The sequence below is a fragment of the Xiphias gladius genome, chromosome 23 (genome assembly GCF_016859285.1).
Source record: "Xiphias gladius isolate SHS-SW01 ecotype Sanya breed wild chromosome 23, ASM1685928v1, whole genome shotgun sequence".
Taxonomy (NCBI): domain Eukaryota; kingdom Metazoa; phylum Chordata; class Actinopteri; order Istiophoriformes; family Xiphiidae; genus Xiphias; species Xiphias gladius.
This window is the reverse complement of record NC_053422.1, coordinates 26,602,345-26,625,858: the sequence shown is the minus strand read 5'-3', so window position 1 is coordinate 26,625,858 and position 23,514 is coordinate 26,602,345. Positions and strand designations below refer to the sequence as shown.

Genomic DNA, 23,514 nt, shown 5'->3' with positions numbered 1-23,514 from the left:
ACAGTGGAACTGTTGCCCATGTTACGGGTACGGTGCTGCAGCTACCAGCTCTCCTGTATACTGAAATACAGGAAAGAAACGATGAGGCAGGGAGACGTGGTTTGCCTTTGCTGAATTTTACACTGTTATTCATATAACTCATTCATTGTATACCATATGCATTGGGGTTTTTCCACTTTTTCAAAGTTTATTATTACTGCACATCTCTGTAGATACATTTTTCTTGTTCATAAAAAAACTTAAAAATAAAATATACAACCCAAAACAAAAATTTATTTTCTGAGTCTCGTTTTCCTACTACATAGTACAAAAGTGGTTAGCTCAAGCTAATAGTGTACCACTAGCATATTCCCTAACAGAGTAGATGAGTGTACCGCCGCCATTACTATTACTCTTAAATGAGCATTACCTCCATAACAGCAAAACAAACCCTACTTAAGTTACTATCTGACTAAAACCATAATTATCCTTCAGCATTTGCTAACAACAACCGTTCTGTGACATTCTGTGGTTTTGACACATTACAAACCTGAAATACAGGAAAGAAATGATGAGGTAAGCAGGCGTGGCTTCCCTTTGCTGAATTCTCCACTGTTATGAAGAAAACAGCAGAGCATGCGCTCCTGACTATTAAAAAAAAAAAAAACAACCTAGTTTTTCTGTAATGGCTTCTTGCAGCATTTCATAGCAGTCGCCCCATCTGAAAAAAGGGCCCCCCTCCTAATGTCAAGATTTTAAATGTTTTCTTTCTGTAGTCCCTACCAATCAATGATGTCTCATATACCCATCAATGATGTTTGGGTGCTCTATGTTGGACGTCTGGTAACATTAACCACCAGGGAGAAAGAGCAGAGGCACTATATCACACAGCAAAAGTCATGTATTTAAAGGGGAAATTGTTTATGTCGTCATCTAGTAATTAAATTCTGTCTGATTGAGCTCAGCGTGTTACTATGATTCACTGATCAATCACATTGTACCTTCACTTTGTAGAAATTAATCAGAGCATCCCATAGTACTGTTGAAAGAAAAGGAAATCTGTGTTTTCTTTTTAAGGGGGGGAAAAATAGAGGATTCACTGAGGAAAATCTCACCATGGCAGCAATGGTGGTCAAACAGCAAGATGAAATTAATTTGATGAAGGCTGGATTACATACCGGGCAAAGCCAACCTAACCTTCCAGGGCCCCAAAAACCACAGGTTACTCTACATCAGTTCTACATAATTTGATTAATCACAAAACTGTTAGCAATTTGCACAAGTACATCTCATTATGAGGTATGACAGGCCCTCACTCCTCTATATTGTGGCCCTGGTCTTGTTGAGGGATTGTGTCAAAATGTAATTGTACAGCCTTAATTATTTTATTTTATATTATGCTCATTTGTTATGAAGCTGTGGTTTATCCAATTACTAAAATGTTTCTGTGTCAAGTAATTAACACACAGAAAACCTAGGCAAGGCAGTATTATTCCAATAAAGGAGTACTGTAAGGCTGCAATCAACAATTATTTTCATTATCAATAGGTCTGATAATTACTTTATTATTTGCTAATTGATTGTTTACTTATTGTGTAAATGAGTGTGTTATTGTGTAAAAATAGTGAAAAGCGCCCATTATTATTCCCTGAAACCCAAGTTCAAGTAGTCAGATGTCTTACTTTGTTTGACTAAGAGTCAAAAACCCAAAGATGATGAGTTTACTAACCGGGAAATATTCACATTTTAGAAGCTGGTGCTAGTTAAGATTTGCTTAAAAATGACAAACATCTCCTCAGTTAGCAAAATTGTTGCTAGTTCATTTGATGTTTCTTGACTAATTGATTAGTCAATGCATCATTTCAGCTTTTGCATTCTAATTGGTTTCTGGGTGCCTACAAATTATTGTGACTGCCTTGTTTAGTAAGGGTTAATAGGGGCCCAACAACAAAACTTTGCCCTGGGCCCCACTAGGAGTCTAATCCAGCCATGAGTTTTATCATCACCAGTTGGGCACACCTTTTATTCACTAATCTGCAGGGAGCCTTAACATTATTTTTGAAAACCGCTCAAAGCAGCTCTTGGGTCAAACCATTTCTGTCTGCTGTTGACCAGGCGAATGTTATTCATGCCTTTATTTCATCCAGTCTGGATTATTGTAACTCTTGATATTCTTCACTCAGTCAAAAAAAAAAATCGTCTGCAATTAGTCCGAAATGCAGCTGCTCAGCTTTTGTATGGTGCCACTAGAAGTGAACACATTACCCCAATTTTAGCAAGTTTGGGTTTGACTCAACTGCAGGGCTTCAGGGGTTACTTTGACCTATTTTAGTGACTTGGTTAGAATTACTGGTGTAAGTTACTGTATTTATCTTTCTCTTATAACCGAAGCACCTTGGTATAACAAACAAATTATTCTAAGATAATAATTTTCGCCTACACTGCGAAGGTGGAAGATTTTCCCAATGAATCCACGGTGTCAGGCATTTAAATTCACAAATAAGCCTGGGACTCTTCCTTATGTCATATGTCTACATGAATGGAAAAGAGAACAAAGGTCCCTATATTCTTCCACAGAAAAAAAACAAAAGGGCCGACAATTGTGGGGGTCTCTGTTATTTAAGACCATCCAGTTAAACAACATTCCATCCATCTTTCATCATTAACAAGCATCGTAGTTATGATGGAGATAACAAAAATGGAGATGGATCAAAATGGAGAGACACACAAGAATTAAGAGGAAGTGAGTAGAGGAAATCAGAAGACAATTACTTTTGGGGAAAAAGATATGTGTGCCGTGATTCTCTCTCCTCCTCTGTCATTCTTTATTCTATTTGGGTGTTTTCATTTTAAATTTAGCATGTCTTTAATGATGAAATGTACAATATCCCACAGTAATTCACACTTGCCTCAGTGTGCAAGGAGAGGTGACAATAAATATCTCTCGCTCTCTCACACACAGAGAGAGAGAGAGAGAGAGCGAATCTCACTCTAGTTTACCAGCTCAGGCAGGATTGCAGTAGTGACAGGCAGAATTTGGTGAGTCAGGCTTTTGCAGCTTTGTTTTTAAAGGAATCCTTCACTGAAAAAAAATATCTTTTAAATATCAAATATACCCTGAAATGCTGATCTGAAAAGTTTAAAATGAACCCAGTGGTGACCCAGAGTCCCAGCCAAAGAGAATTATTAGTATGAAAGAAAAGAATGTCTCCCATTTCATGTACCTTATACAATATACTATATTTGTGTTTTCCCTGTGTTCACTCTTTAATGAACTTGCAAACTCTCCGGGTGCCTTTCGCTCAATGTATATTTATAATCTGAAAGAAATTAAGGGAGTTTGATTTCAAACATTTCCCTGTCCATTTGTTTAGGGAAATAAAATTACACGATGAACTCAAGAATGTTCAAAAACATATATTTACTGTCAAAAGCTTAGAGTGCTTTCCCCATTCTTAGATTCCTAAAGATATACTGAGAGGGAGAACTTTCTCTTTTAGCTCCATCCTTGCTGAAGAATTATGCAATTCTCACTCACAACCCCACAACAGCCAGGAAGCTGCCTAATGCTTTTGCAGAGGCAATATCCTGGTCTATAAAGGTCTACTGAGATGTGATTACTGCTAGTTGAGGAAGCAAACTTAATACTTTGCTAGGAGTCTTCTGCCTTGGAAAGACGAAGTCTAGGTGAAACATCTACAATAAAGCCAGAGCTTTCCATGTGCCAGTACCTCTAAATTATTACATTCAAATGAACATCTGGCATTATAGATGTAAATATAAATATAAATATAAAGAGAATATACTAGAATTACTGTAACTGGAACAAATATCTGTGTCGACAAGCATGTTATATTTCTTGTTAATTCATGCTACTTTATCTAAAAGCAACCTATAAACTAAATCCTAAAAATGATAATACAATAAATATTGTTAAAATGACCCTAAACGAAACAATACTAAAAGAAGTGGCAATCAGTGCTTTGCCTGTAAACAAAAAAAGCACTGTAACAAATAAGGTGCAAGTAAACATAAATATTGCATTATTTTAGCTAAAACAAATAATATACCTTGCACCAGGTGTTATGCCCGGCCTAAACCTGAGCAAAGTGACTCCCCTTTCCCCATTCCCAAGGAAGGCCAGTGCCACAGCAGATTGCAGTCCAAACGGAAGAAATTTATTTCTCAGTAACGGTAGAAATAGGCGTTGGAGTGAGCGCAGCCAAAACAACAAACAAAACAATCTACTGTATAACAGTTTCCACTAAGTTACCCAAACAATAAAGTTGCTCAGCTTCTCATCCTATGAAAGTTAGGGCACACCCACTCAGAAGTTTTAAAATGCAATATCTAGGGGTAATTTTATGAAAGCCTTTAGTATTAAATTGATAATGTAAACTTGAAAATGAAATTCCTCGATAGCATTATAATTTTCCACATATTTATGTGTTATTTGAATAAAAATAAAAATGAAAATGATTGCATTTTCATTTTCACATACTCATATGGGCCATATCCTGTCTGGTTTCCCCCAAATATGAAGCTTAGAATTAAGGCCAAACAGTTCAATCTTGGTTTCATCAGACCAGCGAATCTTGTTTCTCACAGACTGAGTCCTTTAGGTGCCTGGCCAATCTGCCATAAAGCCCAGATTGGTGGAGTGCTGAAGTGATGGTTGTCCTTCTGGAAGTTTCTCCCATCTCCATACAGGATCTCTGGAGCTCAGCCAGAGTGACCATCAGGGTCTTGGTCACCTCTGTTACCGAGGCTCTTCTCCCCCTGTTGCTCAGTTTGGCCAGGCGGCCAGCTCTGAGAGTCCTGGTTGTTCCAAACTTCTTCCATTGAAGAATTATGGAAGCCACTGTGCTCTGGAACCTTCAATGCAGCAGAAGTTTTTGGTAACCTTCCCCAGATCTGTGCCTCGTCACAATCTTCTCTCTGAGCTCTACAGGCAGTTCCTTCCACCTCATGGTTTGGTTTTTACTGTGATATGCATGATCAGCTGCGAGACCTTATATAGACAGGTGTGTGTCTTTCCAAATCATTTCCAATCGATTGAATTACTACAGGCGACATTCCAATCAAGGTGTAGAAACATTTCAAAGATGATCAAGAGTAGCGGGAGGCACCTGCGCTAAATTTCAAGTGTCATGGAAAAGGGTCTGAATGCTTGTGTAATGTGTGATATTTCAGTTATATACATTTGCAAAAAAATTAAAAAAAATTCTGTTTTTGTGTTGTCATTATGTGGTATTCAATGCAGTTTGATGAGGGGAAAACATTAATATAAACTGTTTTAGCATAAGGCTGCAACTTAACAAAGTTGAAAAAATGTAAGGGGTCTGAACACTTTCCGAATAAACCGTGTCAGCTGATTCTCCAAATCGAACAGGCTGGAATAATGTTAGTTTTTACCTCATCACAGACCATTTTGTGTAGCTAAGTTTTCTGCTTTGAAGGTTTTAACAGAAGATGGGTGACAACCCTAGATTAAAGTCAGTAAAGTACAACATTATCAATTTTTTACTAAATTTGTATTGGAATTGAACATATTCAGCAAGTTGTATCACGATACCTATTTTAGTTAGGTTTTATTCTGCACTATAGAAGCCAAGGCTGGAGCAACAGTTGATAAGTTGATAGACTATTATTCATATTAATTGGTGCTGCTTTTATTGCTGCTGTTAATAACATTATTATACCTATACATATCATTATTACTATTATTATAACAACCAGTCTGAAAGTGCTTGTATACAACAGTACATACAGCTGTTTCTGGTCGCTCTCTGTTCTCTCTTCCACCTTCCTCATTCACTTACCGTCAGTGAAGCGTGCACCACCTTGCTGCTGTTTTTATGATCCCTGTTGTTACTGCAGAGCTCATTCAGCTCAATGTTTAAAACACTTGGAGGAGTGCAGTGAGACCAGAGAGGTCGAGTGGACTAGATATACAACAATCAGCCACAACATTAAAACCGGTAACTGGTTTTAATGTTGTTGCTAATCGGTGTACATATACTATTCTTATCTGTTAAATAAATGTTTTTGAATTTACCTGTTGGTCCATTTATGTTGCACAACGGGGAATGTCGCCAGCCTCTACTTTGCAGAACTCCAACCCTTCACCCATTGATATGGTATGCTATCCTTTCCCTTTTTAAGGGTGGTGCCCTGAGTTAGATGTAATGTAAATTAAACCCTATTACTTAATTAATTACTTCTGATAGCCAAAAACTGAAAGCTGTCATACCTACAAAATGCCCTATATGAGTAATCTATTTTTGATTGATAAACATACGCCACGGTGCAGAATAATCTCTGCTAGCCACCTTCTGTTACTGTCACTGGGAGGTCCCAACTGAATGCCAAGGAATTTATGGCTTCTCTGTCCTGTGGTGTCATAAAAGTAATGAATTTAGAGGTGTGCAGTACACTCATAGCCATTCAAATACAAATACAAAATGTAGCCACAAGCAGAAACGGTTGAGATCCATGCACATTAAGGAATGTGTTCCAAGAAGACAAACCATAATAATCGCATTAAGATAAGTATACCATAGCATTCATGTTATTTTTGTTAGCTCGCAAAGAATTGTGCCTTCATGATACCAACTGTCTCCAGATTTGGCTGGCTTCCTATCGTTATTAAGATTAACTTTGACAGAGTGATTGAATGAATACATTTTATGTGAACTTAAGAATATTATGCTCATTACCAATACATAAAAGCACACAACCCATTTGGATATACAATCTTGAATATTCTGTGTTCAGTTTGTGTTAGGTACGCAATCCTGGAGCACCCAAAAGTAACATGCAAGTGAATAACAAACATTTTTTATGAATTTGTAGGTGTAGAGTTTGAATACCCGTCAGCACACTCAAATACTGTAACAAATCTTGCAGAACTTTAAGGCATAAACAGTCAACAATTTAATACAGCAATATGAAGGGCTTTGAACAATTAAATTAATGATTAATTAATGACACAATATCACAATTTCAACAACATCTGTGTCTGGGCAGTCATCCCTTCCAACAACAGGAGCTTGTTTACTGTGCTGCTTGAAAGCACTGCTTTGAGTAGTGCTTGATTTTTTTTTTTTTTTTTTTTTTTTTAAAGGAGGCTTTTTATACTTTCAACATTTAAAGAAAAGGATGGAGGAGGAAAGGAAACTGAGTCAGAACCAGCCCAGGAGTCAGGTGATAGAGAGAAATGTAGGCTATGCAGATAATTCCATTATTATACCATTTTGAGACTTAGGGGTTGCTGTACTTGGAGAGTCTCGAAAAAAATGTAGTCCAGCATTCTACTTCCATGTATCACACTAGATATGGTAGAATTTTTATGCCTAATGCAAATTACCTGAAGTAGCAGGACATGGAGAAAATTTTTACCTGAATGGAAGAAAAGCTGTTAGTTGTTTTGTGTTATGCATTTATTCATGGAGTTAAGTGTTATTGTTGTGTATATTTCAATAGTTGTGATGCACTTTCATATCAGCTCACTCCACTTTTAGGTGCATGTATAGTATGTTTTTACCAAGCACGATCGTTATTTCATAGTTCTGTTTTATTTGTTCCGAACTAACAAGTAATACACTATATCTGTCATTTTGCTATTGGCTGAGACCTGAAGCTAAAAAAGGGGGATGTAGACAGTTGTACTGTTATACCATCTTGACACTTCAGTGTTGCCTTACTTAGTTAGTCTAGGGAGGTTTGCAATGAATGAGATCTTAGTTTTCTCTGTCTAGTAGTTGCCATGATGCCAACAGTGTATCCCTGGTTGAATCCTAATGTGCATGTCGTCAAACGTGAAGTTCAGTATTCATGATTCCCACTCAGCATGTCTACAGGTCATAAAATGAAGGCCACAATCGAATGAAGAAGAAACTTTTGGCAGCATGCTTTCATGTCCAGCTTAGGATTTTCTTCGATCAGTGCTTTGCTCTAGTAAGAGTAAAAGAGTAAAAGTCGTGCTTTGATTTCCCCACACAGTTTCTCTTAAAAGTTATTTTCATGCACACATAGTGTATTTAGCATTAGCTCAATATGTGTATATGATTTGGGTTTATTTTAGCTACATTTTTATTAGGTTGAATTGGGTTTATTGGATTGTGCTTTATTTTACTATATTTATTTTTTACTTCATTTTCTTCTGTGATGAAGTGAAGCACTTGGAACCACTTATATAACCAGCCTTCTTCATGGATGGATTGCCACAATCATGGTACCCAGAGGATAATTCCTAAAGACTCTGGTTTTCCCGTGACTTGTCCTCTAGTGCCAACAGAAGGTTACAGTTGTAGTTTCAATTGAAATGTCTTGACAATTATTTTGAATGGATTGGCATGGAATTTGTTGCAGATACTAATGTTCCTAAATTGTAACAACTTTGGTTTTCATCTAATGACATCAGGAAAAATATTAAATTTGTTCAACACTTTGGTTTATTACCATATATTTTCAAAAATAATGACATTTACATTGGCCTCAGCTATACTTTGGGTTTTGGCCCATTTCATTGTATTGTTAACTGTAATTAGCAAATGCTAACATTTTCACTGTTCCTAAAGAACATCCTCAGTGCTGCTGGCATGGTTGTAGACTCTTAGACTCTTAGTTGCATCTATGTTTATGGTTGGAGGCTAGGAAACACTTGAAGATAGAGAGTATCCAAAAAGTTTCTACTAATGTTGTGATGTTAGATATCTTGCATATGCATCCCTCCATATGAAAAGGAAAACATTTCAGCAGGAACTGTTTTCATAAACATGGAGGAGTGTAATAGCAAATGCCAAATTAGTGAATCTATGTCTCCTTTTTATCTGAGCCCTTAATGTACAGAAAAAAAAAGCACGCACTTCAATCTTGTTTAATGTGCATTAAAGTGTTTTTTCATGTCTCTCCCAGTGCATGACAATATTAATGACATGTCAGTGTTATTTGTGTACTCATATATTAGTGTCTTTATCATTGATTGTGTCCATGCGTGTGCCTTTCTATGGTTGTGGGGACAAATTCTGGTTTGAAACCATCGTTTTGAGGACGTTTTGGCCAGTCTTCACACCCTCAAAGGGCTGTTTGACTTTAAAGACTTGGTTTTAGGGTTCAGGTTAGAATCAGGTTTAGGTTAGTGTTAGGTTAGGGTAGGGGTAAGGCTTTTAGTTGTGATCGTTAAGGTTAGGGTAAGGGGCTAGGGAATGCTTTATGTCAACGAGTATCCTCACAACTGATGTAAGACAAATGTGTGTTTGTCTGTGTGTGTGTGTGTGTGAGAGACAAAATGCTACTGAAATTTAACCTGAACTCTTAAAGTGCTGGGAATTGTTCCAGCCAGAAAATCCCATCCTCATCAACTTTTTAAATTGGTTTTCCCCCTCTGCCTCACTCTATTGTTTTTGTAGCAACATTTCAATTAGACAAACATGGACCGAAATAGATGGTGCTCAGAGCTCAAAGGAATTACATTCCTCCACGTATGCTTCAAAGGGCTATGGTAGCCAGTTTGGACGCAAACTAATTGATTTTTGTTTTTAGCTGACAAAGGAGCTGGCATACACAGGCATACAGACACACCACTGCGCACATGCACACAAAGGGTAGATGCAAGTACAAACAAAGAAAAAACATGGTTAACCAAAAAGGGACTTTTTCAGATAGAAATAAATGAATGATTTTTGAAGAAAAGATTTGAGCACAAGTCAGTCCACCTGCTGGGTATTTCCGCCTGACACACCACCGACGGTGCTGTTGTGCCGGCTCCAGGGTCGTCAGCTGGGAGCTGCCTGCAGCCTGCCCAAGGATCCTTGCTTTCCCTACACCTTGTCCTTTCTTCAGAGCCAGAGCCAGAAGCTCCCTTGTTCTGCCTCCTTCACCAGGTCTTTGAAAGCCTTCCTGAGCTTGAAGCCTTTGATCCAAACAGACTTCAGGAATCACTGGGGGGATGTCCCAGTGTAGCCCCTGCAACCCCCTGCCATTTGATAGGTGGATGCCCTCCACCCTGGTTTTGAGCACACAGCTGAAAGCTCTGTGTACTTTTCTTCTTTCTCTCATAGGCAATCTCCATTCTGTCGTCCCATGAAACAGTCAATTAAGCCATAATGTCCATCCTAGTAGAGGTGGACCAGTGCAGTAGGGAGGTTGTGGTGATCCCTTATGGGAACTTCAACTGGCAGTTGAGGTCAGCCCTCATGTACTGCTCATCTCTGGACGACAAGAGGGAGAACTCCCTCATGCTGCTGCTCTGAGCCTCACCCCCTTACCTGATAAATTGGATCAGCTGCTGTGATGTTGACGGGCGGGCCCTGTTAGCTTCCAGCCAGCGTGTCTCCAAGTTTATTCAGGACCCAGTCGGGTCGCCATCCATACTGGTCCTGTGTCAGTGCTGCCTCGCAGCCAGAAAGGATGTGCTGCTAGCTCAGGTTCAGGGAGCTGCAGAGTTGGCAGGGATCCTATGAGCCCTACCAGAGGTGCAGGTTCCGGGGATTGGGAGGAGTTTACGGGGCCCTGATAAGGAAGTTCAGCCTCGCTTGAGGCATCCTCAACATATCTTTAATGGCCCTGTAAGTCACAGCCTTGCAGGGTGTCCAGCACCTGTAGGCTTAGAGTATAGTGGCTGCTTATAAAACTAGCAGTGCAGGTTTGGAAACTTTCACACATTATTAATAGTTTGTTACAGCATTACAAAGAATCCATGTAGAACCGCTTGAGGATGATTGTGTAAAGAACTTTTCTAAAAACGGTGCACCAAAGCATGATGATAATGATATGATTGAAGCTTTAAGATATACTATACAGGACTCCCCGGCTTTGCAGAGAGAGAAAGAGAGACAACAGCGGTGGCCGAGCAAGCTAGTTAGAAAATGAAGAGAGAGAGAGAGCAGTGAATCAGAGAAACAAAACATTATTTTCTGATTTTTTCCTCAACAATTACATTCTAAAGCACAAATAAACACACCCACACCTCGGCACAACCCTGCGGGAAGGTGCCACATTACGGATTGTGTGTGAATGCATCCAAATGGCACGCTTCTTCCTGTCCACTGTGGCCTCTCTGCTTTGCGTATGTGTGTGGCTCAGCCCTGCCCTCGGTCAAACAGACACACAGACACACAGACTTGTAGCTCTTTATACAGCCATGACACAGAATGAGAAGAGAGGAGAGAGACAGAGACAGAGAGAGCAATGTAAACTGTTTGCTACGTTTTTATACCAGATATGTCTCAAGCAGGGTAAAATAAGAAGAACATACAACATTTCTCTGCCGATTGGAAACTTTAACATTTGGGACTCACACACAAGGTAGTGTTGAGAAAAATGGGGAATGCAAGACTTAAAATATTGACACTTGCCCTCTCTCACACCCAAAGTGAAGGTAAATGATAAGTAAAATCATACCATATGGACATTCAGCCAGTATGTCCTTGCGGCCCATAACGAGATAGTAGACCAGCTGTGCAGTGCATTTATGATGAACATTACAGAGTTGAAACTGGTTTAATAAACACGAAATGCATATGACAATAATGACAGTGACAATGACTAATATAAGAGTTAGCAATTATCTTAAGTGATTAGGAGTCGGTGATTAGCATTACTGGCTAGCATAAGCAACTAAAAGGCTAATTCAAGTGCTAACAGCTATGGTCTGTTGAAGTATGGTCAAATATTAAGTTAATGTAGACCCATCCCAGCATTTCATGTAGTGTTATTCTATAGCTGTTTACTGTGACTTAGAAATCACAGTAAATAGATATAAAATAACACCACATGAACAACACTTACGTTTTTTTGTGTACTAAAACTGTATAAAAATTAAGAATATTGCTAGTATAAAGGCAGTTAGCTTGCAGAGTTAAGCCTTTCAGCCCATAGGCAGTTACGCAGGCAGACTGGAAAAGCTAGGTTTTTTGTATTACCGCATCAGCCTACATAAGTAGATAAAAAGGATAGCTACCTAGCTAAGTCATTCAGTAAAAGCAGTTAAAGGATTAATACAACTTTTATAACCTGTTAGCAGTTACTGGGAGAATTGTGTAGAACATGGAGAGTGTTACTTATACAAGTTTATAATATATTATTGTTATATATGTTTAATGTGATTTTTGTACATTTCTAGTGAATTTATCGTTAAGCTTCAGTTACTCAGTGTTTAAAGTGAAGTCTTTCAAAGCTTAGAACAGAACTGTAAGTTAAGGTTAAGGACCTGTTTACAGTTACAAGCAGCAGCAGAACTGATACACATTGACATAATGCCATTGATGCCATTGAAGGGTGTTGCTGTACAGTGTTGTGCACAGGTACCCCCTATAATTAAGTGTGTTCCACCAGTTTGGTCCCAGTGATTCATTCTGAGACTTTAACATATTATTATCTTATAAGCAGCTGCCAACTGCTGCTGGAAAAGGGGTTGATAAGATCAGTGAGAATGAGCCAGACAGTAAATATATCATAAAACCCAAACAATAAACTAAAAAAAAGAGGCTAAAACATTGGATAGATCAATACAAATGACCTGTTTCACTTTATCCATAGTCATTTGAGTAAGATGACCAGATTTCTGAAATGAAAACCAGGGATATTCCCAATTAGGTGGTCAATATATAATTAAACTGTCCAATGTTTTTATCTATGAAATAAAAAAGGGGAACAGTTCCAGTTTCATGTATTTTTACCAAGGTAACTGTTGTACTTTAATAAACTAGTGGTAACTGGTGAAGGCCGACTGATAAAATTGGGTACTAACTAAGTAACTGTTTAAGCTATATCAGAAAATCATACAGTACCTTACCACGGTGAGAGAAGCTATGAAACCATGGAACACTCAATAAAAAAAAATGGTCTTTAATAATAAATACTAAACTATTAGATAAAATACTTTGCGAGACAAACAAATTCCCATTGCTTACCTCATTTTTGTATTTTATTGTTTAAAAACAACAAATTGGTGGGCTTGTATCATTTATCTTCTTCCTATCCAGTCCTCCTCCTCTCCATCATCTGCACTCTCCTTACAGGGAATAAAGCAACAACCAAAAAAAAAAAAATGTTAATATGTGATATGTGATATGAAGCTGCCATAGCGAGCAGCCAGCCCCCTCTGTTAGCCAAAACAAGCACAATGTGAAACGTCTGCCCGTCTGCTCTTTCTTCCAGGTCTGCTTTTAATTCACAGTTAAAAATGGGGACATTTCAGGGGACAGCTCCAACTGGGGACAGGCCACCAAAAACAGAGATTGTCCCCAGAAAATGGGGATATTTCAGGGGACAGCTCCAGCTGTTGACAGGCCACCAAAAACAGAGATTGTCCCCAGAAAATGGGGACATCTGGTCACCCTGCAATTGAGTCAATTTAAAAAATAATGGATTATTTATTTTTTATTGATTTACTTTCCTACAAATCCACAAGACAAATGTGTATACTGGGAGCCAAAGTGAAGCCCAATTTATTTATGTTCGGTATGGAAAATGCTATCCACATTTGATTTCATACAAGCTCATCCTACTTTTTTGTGGTGAAAGTCTGTTCGTGAATAATGGAGAAGCGTTCAGTCAAATTGCCCCTGAGCTTGCTAACCTTCTTGCAAACTGGCATGGTATCCCTGTTTTTGTTTTTCCTTTGTCAGTTTCTTCCAAGGCAACTTCATGCTCCAGGTGGCAAAAGAAATGAATAGACTGAAATCTTTAGTTTTTTCTCTCAGACCCTTGAGGAATAATTCAATTATGACCATGAAAGTTTAAAGATGTGAATTTATAAAATTCATGGTTGTTTTTTGCCACTCTTTTTGTTGTCTCTGATGATCGTTTCTGTTCTGTATGCAACATTTTCAGGAGGATAGATAATACTAATATTCTAAAACTTAAAAAAGGCACAGAGAACACAACAACTGTTATGAAGCATTTATTTTCAAATTCATTCTGCAAAGCTCTGCTACCTTAGAACTGATTTGGCATTCTTCATTTGGTTGACCTTTGATGAATTTTGAGCTGAAATGATCCTTTACGAAGACTTTTTTGGGACACTGTTTTTGTAAAATTACAATTTCCAAAATCAGTAATGAACTTTAAATCTCAACTGACCTTTATATGTAAGTTAAGTGATGTCAGTCTGAGCTGAAGGTTTGAACTTTAAACGATAAAGACAGTGCAGAAAATAAAGTTATGCCTTCGAGCTAATTCAGGCAGTCAACCCGAGTCTGTCTCTCCACTAAAATGGCACACTTTTCTCATGGCAGCATATATCCAATACACCAATACAATATCCAATACAAAGTATAGTTCAACATTTTGGGAAATGTGATTATTTGCTTTCTTAACTGGGAAGCTCAATACCACTCTCTTGTCTGCACAGTAGTTAAGCTTAGCACTAAGAGTGCAAAAAGGGGTCCAAAGGTAACAAAATAAACATACCAAGACCTCCAAATATATACAAAACCTGAGTTGTAAAGACAATTTGTGTCAGGCTTATGAGATATAACGAGATATAATTGCAAGTATTTGGTGTTGTGCAGGACACAAACATGACATGTGAGTATTGAGTGGAAAAAAAAACAAAAACCCTTCACCTAGCCCTTGGCCAGCTTCCAGGTTTGACCTACTTTCTCTGGTCAGACTTTATTTTTCAAGTTCCAAAATAATTCTAGCCTGCTCTGTGTCTCACTTCATTTTTTCCAAAGCAAATTCTTTAACAACTTACATCCAAATGTTTTAACTTTTCATGTCCCATTTGCAACAGCAGTACCTCCTCCTGCTGTTCAAGGGACAAACCAGTACTCTGACGTAATGGTGAAGACAAGCCAGTAGCAGCCTGAACAATACCTCCTGCTGTACCCGGCAACATATTCATCTCATGTTAGCCTTTAATATAACCTTAACTGTTTCCTAGAGTTTTTTTGTCACTAATTTCAACCTTATAGTGGTGTGCCATTTTCAATAACTGCTCTTTTGTGCAGCCATCTAAAACCAACTCTGATGTAGTCTCACAAAAATCCTCAACATTAGCCATTTTACAAACCCAGACCTATGGAACGTAGTAGTCAATATACTGGCTTCAAAAAGGCAAGCAGGACTGTCTCCTCTATGTGCCTAACCAAATACTAAAGTAACTCACCGCAGGTCTTAATTTGTGTACTTGCAGCGGGTACTTATACACCAAAGACTGATGGTATGGGGAAGTGACAAGCCACTGGCAACCACCTCACTGCCACGGACATCCACCAGAGATGAAGCTCTAACCGCGTTCACCCCAACACTACAAAAAACAAAACAAAACAACAAACCAGCGAAACTCAAAGGAGCAACGCTGCTATGCCTAACAGGGGAGAGTAGCTTTAGCTCCAAAACAATTACGCACCAGCACATCAACACTTACCTACCTTTGGTCAAAAAGGTCTTCCAATCCACAACTACAGCCATGCTCTTCTGAACACAAACAAGGAGAGTCAGCTCACCCAGGTGTTTTCTCTTACCTCAATTTTACAGAACGAGGCATATGCAAATAAATCAGGGATTCCCCTAAGGACCCGCCCTCTAGGGGACACCAACCCTGTCACTGATTGGACCCTCCTCTCAGACTGCCTGGGAAACCCCTGCAATCAACAGTACCTGGACGCATTCAAACACAAAGAGGATAACCGGTGAAATGCAAAATCAAAACACCTAGGAAATAGAATTTGATGAGCCCCCGATTTTTCATGACTGGCTCAAAAACCATGAAAAATAACGGTAGGTAACACAAGGAGTTAAGGCAAATTAACAATTAATTTATTTGAAACTAATATAAAGAACTAGAAATGTCAAAATGTCATGAGGTTTGGTAGTCAGTAAATCAGTAGTGTTGCTGTGTATACATGAATGATAGAATATTGAGTTGAGTGTTGGAAGGTAAAAGGAAAAACAGACAAGGATGGTGATCATGGAGCATAGGAAGCAGATTTTCTCCTTTCTCTCTCCATCTTGGCACAAGTGGGGTTTGCTCCAATAATCGACGACCTGGCCGCACTTACTGGACATCTGCAACACAAAACAAAAACACTAGGACAAGCAGCCAGCCCAGCTGCTAAAAGAGGCGTGGGTTGTCACACTTCATCATCCTCACAAAATATTAAGCAGTAGGATACATAAAGCTGATAACATATGAAATCAATAAGTGTTTTTACCAAACTTAATGTGATAAGTGTGTTGATGCTATGTTTATTGTTTATACAGTAAATAAACAAAAATGTGCAAACTGTATGTATGTTGTATAATGACAATAGCAGAAATGAGATATGACCTGGAGACGATAAAACTATTATATCAAAAGCCCAAATAATTATTAACTCTAACAGACACTCAAAGTTGTCTAACTGTCAACCAAACTGCAGCAGGGAGTCCCACCAAAGTCTGCAGGCAGCAGTAATTGTATCCAGAGTCTACTGTGTGACTCTGGTGCATGAATGAATTGGGCTACAGGCTACAGTTCAGCATGTATGGTAAGTGTTGAAGGCAGCGAGTATTTAGGAGAGCTGCTGTCAGCAGCAGGTGAGTCAAGTCAAGCTAAGTCAAGTGTGTGATTTGTACGACCGAAGGGTTTAGATTGTAAGCACGTACAACTATGGAAAAATCACTGAAGGGAGAACACATCAGCCAGTCACCACCTGCACTCCTAAATTTCAACACTGATTGAGATTGGTACACTATTTTTCAGGTGTTTCCACTATTTTGTCCACCCCATTTATATCAATAAGTGTAGGCTAAATAAAACACTACCTATATAATAATACAATTCCTCCATCCTCTTACAAAGCCATACAGTTGAATCACCACCTCTAAAACAAAATTTACATAAAAACTGAACATTATAACCTTCCTTCGTGAAGGTAGGATCTACCGCATTGTTTTTAGCTAGGTGTACCTAATAAACTGCCAACTGAGTGTATATGGCTGGCAGGAGAGAGCGAGAGCCTTTATCATGCTGGACTATAGAGGGTGACAATGTACCTATTCCCTGGAGGCTATACATACCAGTGGAAACCCCTTATGCATCACACTCAAAAGTTTTTTTAAGACAAGAATTGATTTCTGGCCAGCCCATTCAGTCTTCTTTGGTGTGTGCTCTGAAATGAGAGTGGTATAAATATTTTCATCTAACCTTCAGCAAGAAAGCAATCAGTGTATTTCCAGAAAATGTCAAACTGTTCCTTTAAGCTTTCAGTTTTCTTCTCGCTCTTTTGATGCCATGACTGCTGTCACATTGTTCACCTAAAAGCCACTGCTATTACTGCTGCTGCTGTCCATGTTACAGTTTAAAAGCCCCACTTCCACCTCAACATCCATCTGTAGGCTCTGAGTCTACATTCCCCTTGGAGAAAGAGTCTAGTTGTAAAATATATACTCTGTACATACTGTACATTCAAATAATAATCTGTTTCATGGGAGCTGGCTGATTGAAATGCCCTTATTTCTATGCAAGCCACATGTTAAATGTAAACTCTTGCTCTTTCTCTCTGGTCATCTCTTTACTACCCTTCTTAGTCCTTCCCCTCATCCTAACACGTTCCAATTGCCCTTTGCTCCTAGGTCTCTGTCACTTAACACACAAGCACAACAGGCTTGTCTTTGGTGGTAAAGTACATTAGTGGAAAGGGAACTTCATACCAAATCATCAGGGGAGCTTTATCATTCTTGTCTTTTCTGCTTGCATCACATCTCTCTCCATCTCCCTCCTCTCTCTGTCTCTATTTCTCTCCCTCTCTCTCGGTCTCTCAAAGACACACACACACACACACACACACACACACACACACACTCTCTGAAAAAGTCTTGCTTTGCCTTTTTTTTTTACTAAAGTCAAATTTGTCGTTTTGCACTTCAAGGTCACTTATTACTCCAAAATATTTCTGCTTCAGCACAGTTTGTTTTCCATTAGCAGTAGAGTCTCTTCCTTGCTTACACTCCCTGTTGACTTCTGCAAATTCTTCCCTTCTTTGCCCTTTTCAATTTAGAAAGGTTACTTTTACAAGAAAAACAGCCTGGATTCAAACTCTACTACTGATACAAACTAATATGTGCCACAGTAACGGATGACTTGAAGTGGAGAAGAACTTCCCAGTGCCAAAGCAATTCCAGCAGTCATACATTCTATATACGTATCTTTAATTGAAGACCAATGCTTGTCAGGGAGGAGGAGATGGAACACAGATAGCTATGTACGGAGAACCGCAGGGTTCAGGCCAGTAATGCTAATGTCTTTTTTATGTGTTTTGTGTGTTTATGTCTGGAACATTAAAGCTCTCAGAGGGTTATCTTTTCATTTAAAACCAAGGATGTTGTGTAAGGTGAACCTAAACACACTTTAAATTCCATAAATTTTTTTTATATTGTCCGACTAAAGAGCAAAACTCTAGGTATGAAAAACTTTCCTCGGCATTAAAATGTGACCTTTTGAGAAATTACTCATACATGAATATTTTACCTGTGTTTCTAACACTGGAAAAACATGGCATCATTAATGTTGTGTTGGCAAAAACAGTGTGGAAACAAGTTAAAAGGGAATTAAGTTGTTTGTGCATGTCTTACAACAACATCTTTTCCTAGTAGTCAGGCAGACTTCTCACTCAAATGTCTCAGATTGTAAAACAAACGAAAGTCTACAAAACTGTGGGTCCCTCTTACTTTGGCTTTCATTTTTGCTCCCTCTCTAGTCTGCTCTCGTTGTCTAGCTAAACAAATAGAGATGTATTACTGTTGATGTATTTTTCACTCATTATGTTCAAGTCACTATAATAAATTATGAAACGATGAAAACCTTTCAGGCCAGATAGATGACCCAAGCTGTGACTGGAAGCAAATCACCATTTTTATGGGTGTTCAGGCATATTTTACATGACGTGTGAAAGTATGTTAATGAATAACAGCAGCATGGGGTTGTATTTAGTCCCTTTTATATGAACTGTACTATTTGCTACTTTTCATTTGTGTGTGGGTATGTGTAAAGGGATTTATCCACCTTGTGTGTATCTGGATTCCAGATGTAAACCTGCATAGCTGCATGGTTATATGATTCATTATGTTCTGTGCTGCCTTTTTGCTGCCATGTTTATCAGCTCCTGTGTGTGTGGGCATCTGTTATCTAAATACCCCTTGATCTTGAGTGCGTGTGCATGCATGTTTTTGTGCCAACAGTGTGTTTTGTTTCTAAAAAGTATTTGTTTATTTCCTGTATTCTTGTCATGTGTGTATCCTTGTGCTTACTGTTTGTGTATATAATCCTTTTTAACTCTGTGTGTGTCTGTGCATTTGTGTGTCTATACTGTATATGTGGACACTTGCAAAGATAGATATACACATACTCAGCATATGTTTAGCATGTGTCGATGTGTGCACGTGTGCTTACTTGCCTCCATCTACTGAGTGTGTGTGTGTGTGTGTTTATTAGTCATTGTTAATAGGGTCCCAGTGGATGATCTACAGGAATAAACAGCCAACACTGAACGCTGAGATGAAAAGCTGAGGAAGAACCTCCACCATCAGCACTACTGCAGCACCACTTAGAAAAACTGGGCCCTGTTTCTCAGTATCAAAGTAGTAAACATTGCATGACTTACTGTAAAGAGATCTCACACACTTACAAATACTACTCTCAGCAGGTCTACTTATAATGTTTGTTTCTTTATCCTGGAGCACCTGCTCTGGTTTATTCACAGGACATGTATTCCATGGACAGAACATGTATGTTTTTTAGCCACAGAAAACTAATATTTACGATAGGTAACTGGTAGGTGACCGTTCAAGTTTCAACCAACAGTTTACGTTGGCGGCTGTGGCTCAGGAGGTCGAGCAGGTTGTCCAATAACCAGAAAGTTGGGGGTTCAATCCCCAGCTTCTCCAGTCCGCATGTCGAAGTGTGCTTGGGCAAGATACCCAAAATTGCCTGCGATGTATGAATGTGTTTGTGAATGTGGCACTAGTGTAGAGCGCTTTGAGTGGTCAATAAGACTAGAAAAGCGATATATAAGTGCAGTCCATTTACCATCTAATCAGCAGGTAACCATAACAACAATATTGATGCTTCATGTATGTGAAGGAATTTTTCCTTCTTTAGGTCTTTGGTTAGTATTGGGCTTATAAGTCTTATATAGTATATACAAGTAGTATTATAAGTAGGCCCAATGTCTCAAGCTTCTGCTTAAGACATCTGCGTCTCCCGAACCCTCTTCCAGCAGCTCACAAGCTTTCCATCACAATGCTACACTGTTACTGTGCCCAATACCACAAATTCTCTATAAGATAGAATTATCTATAAGAGCCGTGTCTCTATATCTAATTTTCCCTGTTCCCCCGGCTAAGTGCAAACTCAGAATTTCCTCATTGACTGTTGTCTTGATAAATTCAGCATAAATTACATTCCACAACATTGCAGATCACTGTTAAGCTAGTGTGAAATGGACCCAGCTCTTCCTGCAGATTTTATTTATTTTTTTATTGTTAAAAGTTTTTGACATATTCTTTCCCCTTTATGGTAGACCTTCAATATAAAAACTCTGCAGTAAGTGTTTAGTTTCATTAATGGCAAATTGGGGTTTATGTGCTGGACTGTTTCTTGGATGAGAGAACTAACTTCCTGGAGTTTCCTCTATTTGCCTGGCAACCTCAACGTAACAGCACTGACCAGTGAAAGGAAGTCATTGCACCCAGTCAAGAAATAGTCCAACACAAACCCCGCTTTAAAGCCACAACTTGTTGTTTGTACATTTTCAGATTTTCTACTGATTAATTAATGAGATATAACATGTTTATCACTAAGCTTGAGCGATGCTTTCGATATTTTTTAACCCTTTAACAGATCAGGATACCTGATATAGTCTGCAGAGGCTGCAGAATGTCACCTGTTTGGACCATAAACTGCACTGGACATGCGGCTCTGCTCTCCAGTGGCCACAGAGCAGCTTTCTGTCTGTTGCAGCTTCTGATTTGGTACGGTGTATTATGACTTTTTCATGTGACTTTCGTTTTTACTCCATAATGATTGTGACTTGAAATGTAGTGAAGCGCAACACTTGAGATAAAATAGTAAAATAAGAGTAAAATTATTGATGATTAGAAAGAAAGAGGGCTTTCCTTTACCGACCTGATGCTTGAGATGTGGAATGTGGCATGGATCCTCATGGATGGATGGCACACTGACTGAACAGTGGAGGTTGTTAGCCATAGGCACACTGGAATGGAGACAGTGGCAAGAAGTGCACCAGCTTAGAGAACCGATCTATGACTGTGAGGATGGCTGTATTACCATCAGATGTGGCAAACCTGTGATGAAGTTCAGAGATATGGGGCCAGGTACAATGAGGGACTGGCAGCAGCCACAGAAACCCAGCCGGGGCTTGGTGAGAGATCTTCTGCTGGGAGTAGATAGGACAGGCAGCCACAAACTCCAGGGCATCAGCCCCTATAGTGAACCACCAAAAGAGCTGATAGATGAGGGACAGGGTGAGAGCCAACCCCGGATTGCATGCCATGCGCGTGGAATGGCCCCACTGGAGAATATGGGAGTGGAGATGAGCTGTAGCAAAGTAGCAATTGGGTGGATAGTTACTGCAAAGAGGGTATTGAGAGTGAGAGGCTATTACCTGCTGCTCGATTCCCCAGGTGACTGCTCCCATGATGGTGGAAGGATGACGTATTTTAGCTCGCCAGAAACTTCGCTGGACTGGAACTGGACAGGGCATCGGGCTTGATGTTGTTGGACCCCGGAGGAGCTACAATTTTAACTAATCCACAAAATCTGACCACATTACACAAATTTTAGCTTCCCTTCATTGGCTCCCTATCCATGTCAGCTCAGACTTTAAAGTGCTTCTAATGACATACAAAATGGTAAATGTACACGCCCCTTCATACCTGTCTGATCTACTTAAACTTTATATTTGATCCCTTGCTCTGTGTTCTCAGAATAAAGGGCTCCTCTCTGTCGATACAGTTAAAAAGAAGTCTTCAGGCTGTTGACCCTTTTTCTATCATACCACCCCTCCTCTGGAACAATCTACCTGCCGACATCAGACTGTCTGACTCTGTTGATCGCTTAAAATCCAAACTTAAAACTCATCTTTATGCTTTTACTTTCAATTAGTGGCTTATTATTTTATTACCTGAGGCGTTGTACCTGTTATAATTCTTTCACTGGTGGGTTGGTCTCAGTCTCAATGAATGTAAAGTATATTCCATGTGGTCCCGCCGACAAGATTACTTTATGAAAACCACTGCATCTCTCCAACCCTCTGTTTGTTTATTCTCTCAAGCACATGAATGTCCAGGCTGTGTGCCTATCTTTCTCTGTCTCTTTCTCTCTCTCTCTCTCCACCATTGATCTTTGGCCATCCTGGGACCCCCCTCTCTCCCCTGGCTTTCTGTGTCCTTTTCCAGACATTTTGGATCTGGATCTTCGTCCACTAGGAGTTCTAGCCTCTTCCTTGTTCTGTCGAATTCTGTGTTTGTTTCCTTTTACAAGAAACATGAATGATGTGCTTGGTTTGGCCTGTTGTAACTTTGTGTTATTCTGTTTTCCACGCTTGTCCACGCTGTAGATTGATATTGTTGTTCCATTCTGTACAGACGACATCTATTGCATATCTGTCCATCTTGGAAGAGGGATCCCTCCTCAGTTACTCTTCCTGAGATTTCTAACCATTTTTTTTTCCTGTTTATTATTATTGGGTTTTTTTGTAGTTTTTCTTTATCCCATTCAAGGGTCTAAAGACAGAGGGTGTCACGTGGTGTACAGATTGCTAAACACCTTGAGGCAAATTTGTGTATTGGGATATATAAATAAAATCTGACTTGACTTGAGGTGATACAAATCCAAGTTCAATGTGCTTTCAGGTGTTGCTGGAAACCACAAAACAACAAGCTTATTTGAGACACTAGATGGGAACTTGGGCCACCAACTACTTGTGCTTCCTAAGTACTGAGCACCAAATCTAACAAAGTATAGAAAGTCTCATGTCATTGGTTCAGATTAAGCTGAAGTTCTTCCTAGGAATGGAAGGTTGGTATGCAAGATTTATTCCTAATTATTATGCCACATCAACCGCTCTGACAGAGGGCTCTAACAGGAACCAAACCAGTAACATTACTGGAGATACCTCGCCATTACCAGACAGACCAAACCACATGATCATCCTCATGGCCGTGAGCTACAATTTTCAGAATGTAACTTCTAGAGCTAAACCAATAAATTGGCTGGGCTGTTATCAGCTCGCTGGGTCATACACGTGACATAAAAAGGACGGGATGTAAAGGAATGAGGAAGTTGCTGTTAACACATCCAAAAGCAACATTATTTTCCTGTCAGATCTTGTCAACACAACACTGTTGCTGTACTGGGTAATGATAGTATGAAGATTGTATCACTGGAAAAAAAACATGATGCTCAATCACCTTTACCCTTATTATTTTATAGGGCCTGTGCCAATAGCTATATTTTCCTACATACTGATATCTTCAAATGTCTTCCCATTAGGTGCTTTTTTTACACAAATGTCAGAGAGC

The 23,514-nt window shown here is 39.2% G+C and overlaps 1 long non-coding RNA gene across 1 annotated transcript; it reads right to left on the bottom strand.

The window, feature by feature from the left end:
• Positions 1–6,584: 6,584 nt before the first annotated feature.
• LOC120784870 lies at positions 6,585–15,450 on the bottom strand. Its single transcript, XR_005706515.1, has 4 exons — positions 15,363–15,450; positions 12,897–12,997; positions 11,386–11,440; positions 6,585–10,588 (listed from the first exon to the last, which is right to left on the bottom strand). It is a non-coding gene; the product is annotated as an uncharacterized LOC120784870 (long non-coding RNA).
• Between the last annotated feature and the right edge of the window lie 8,064 nt (positions 15,451–23,514).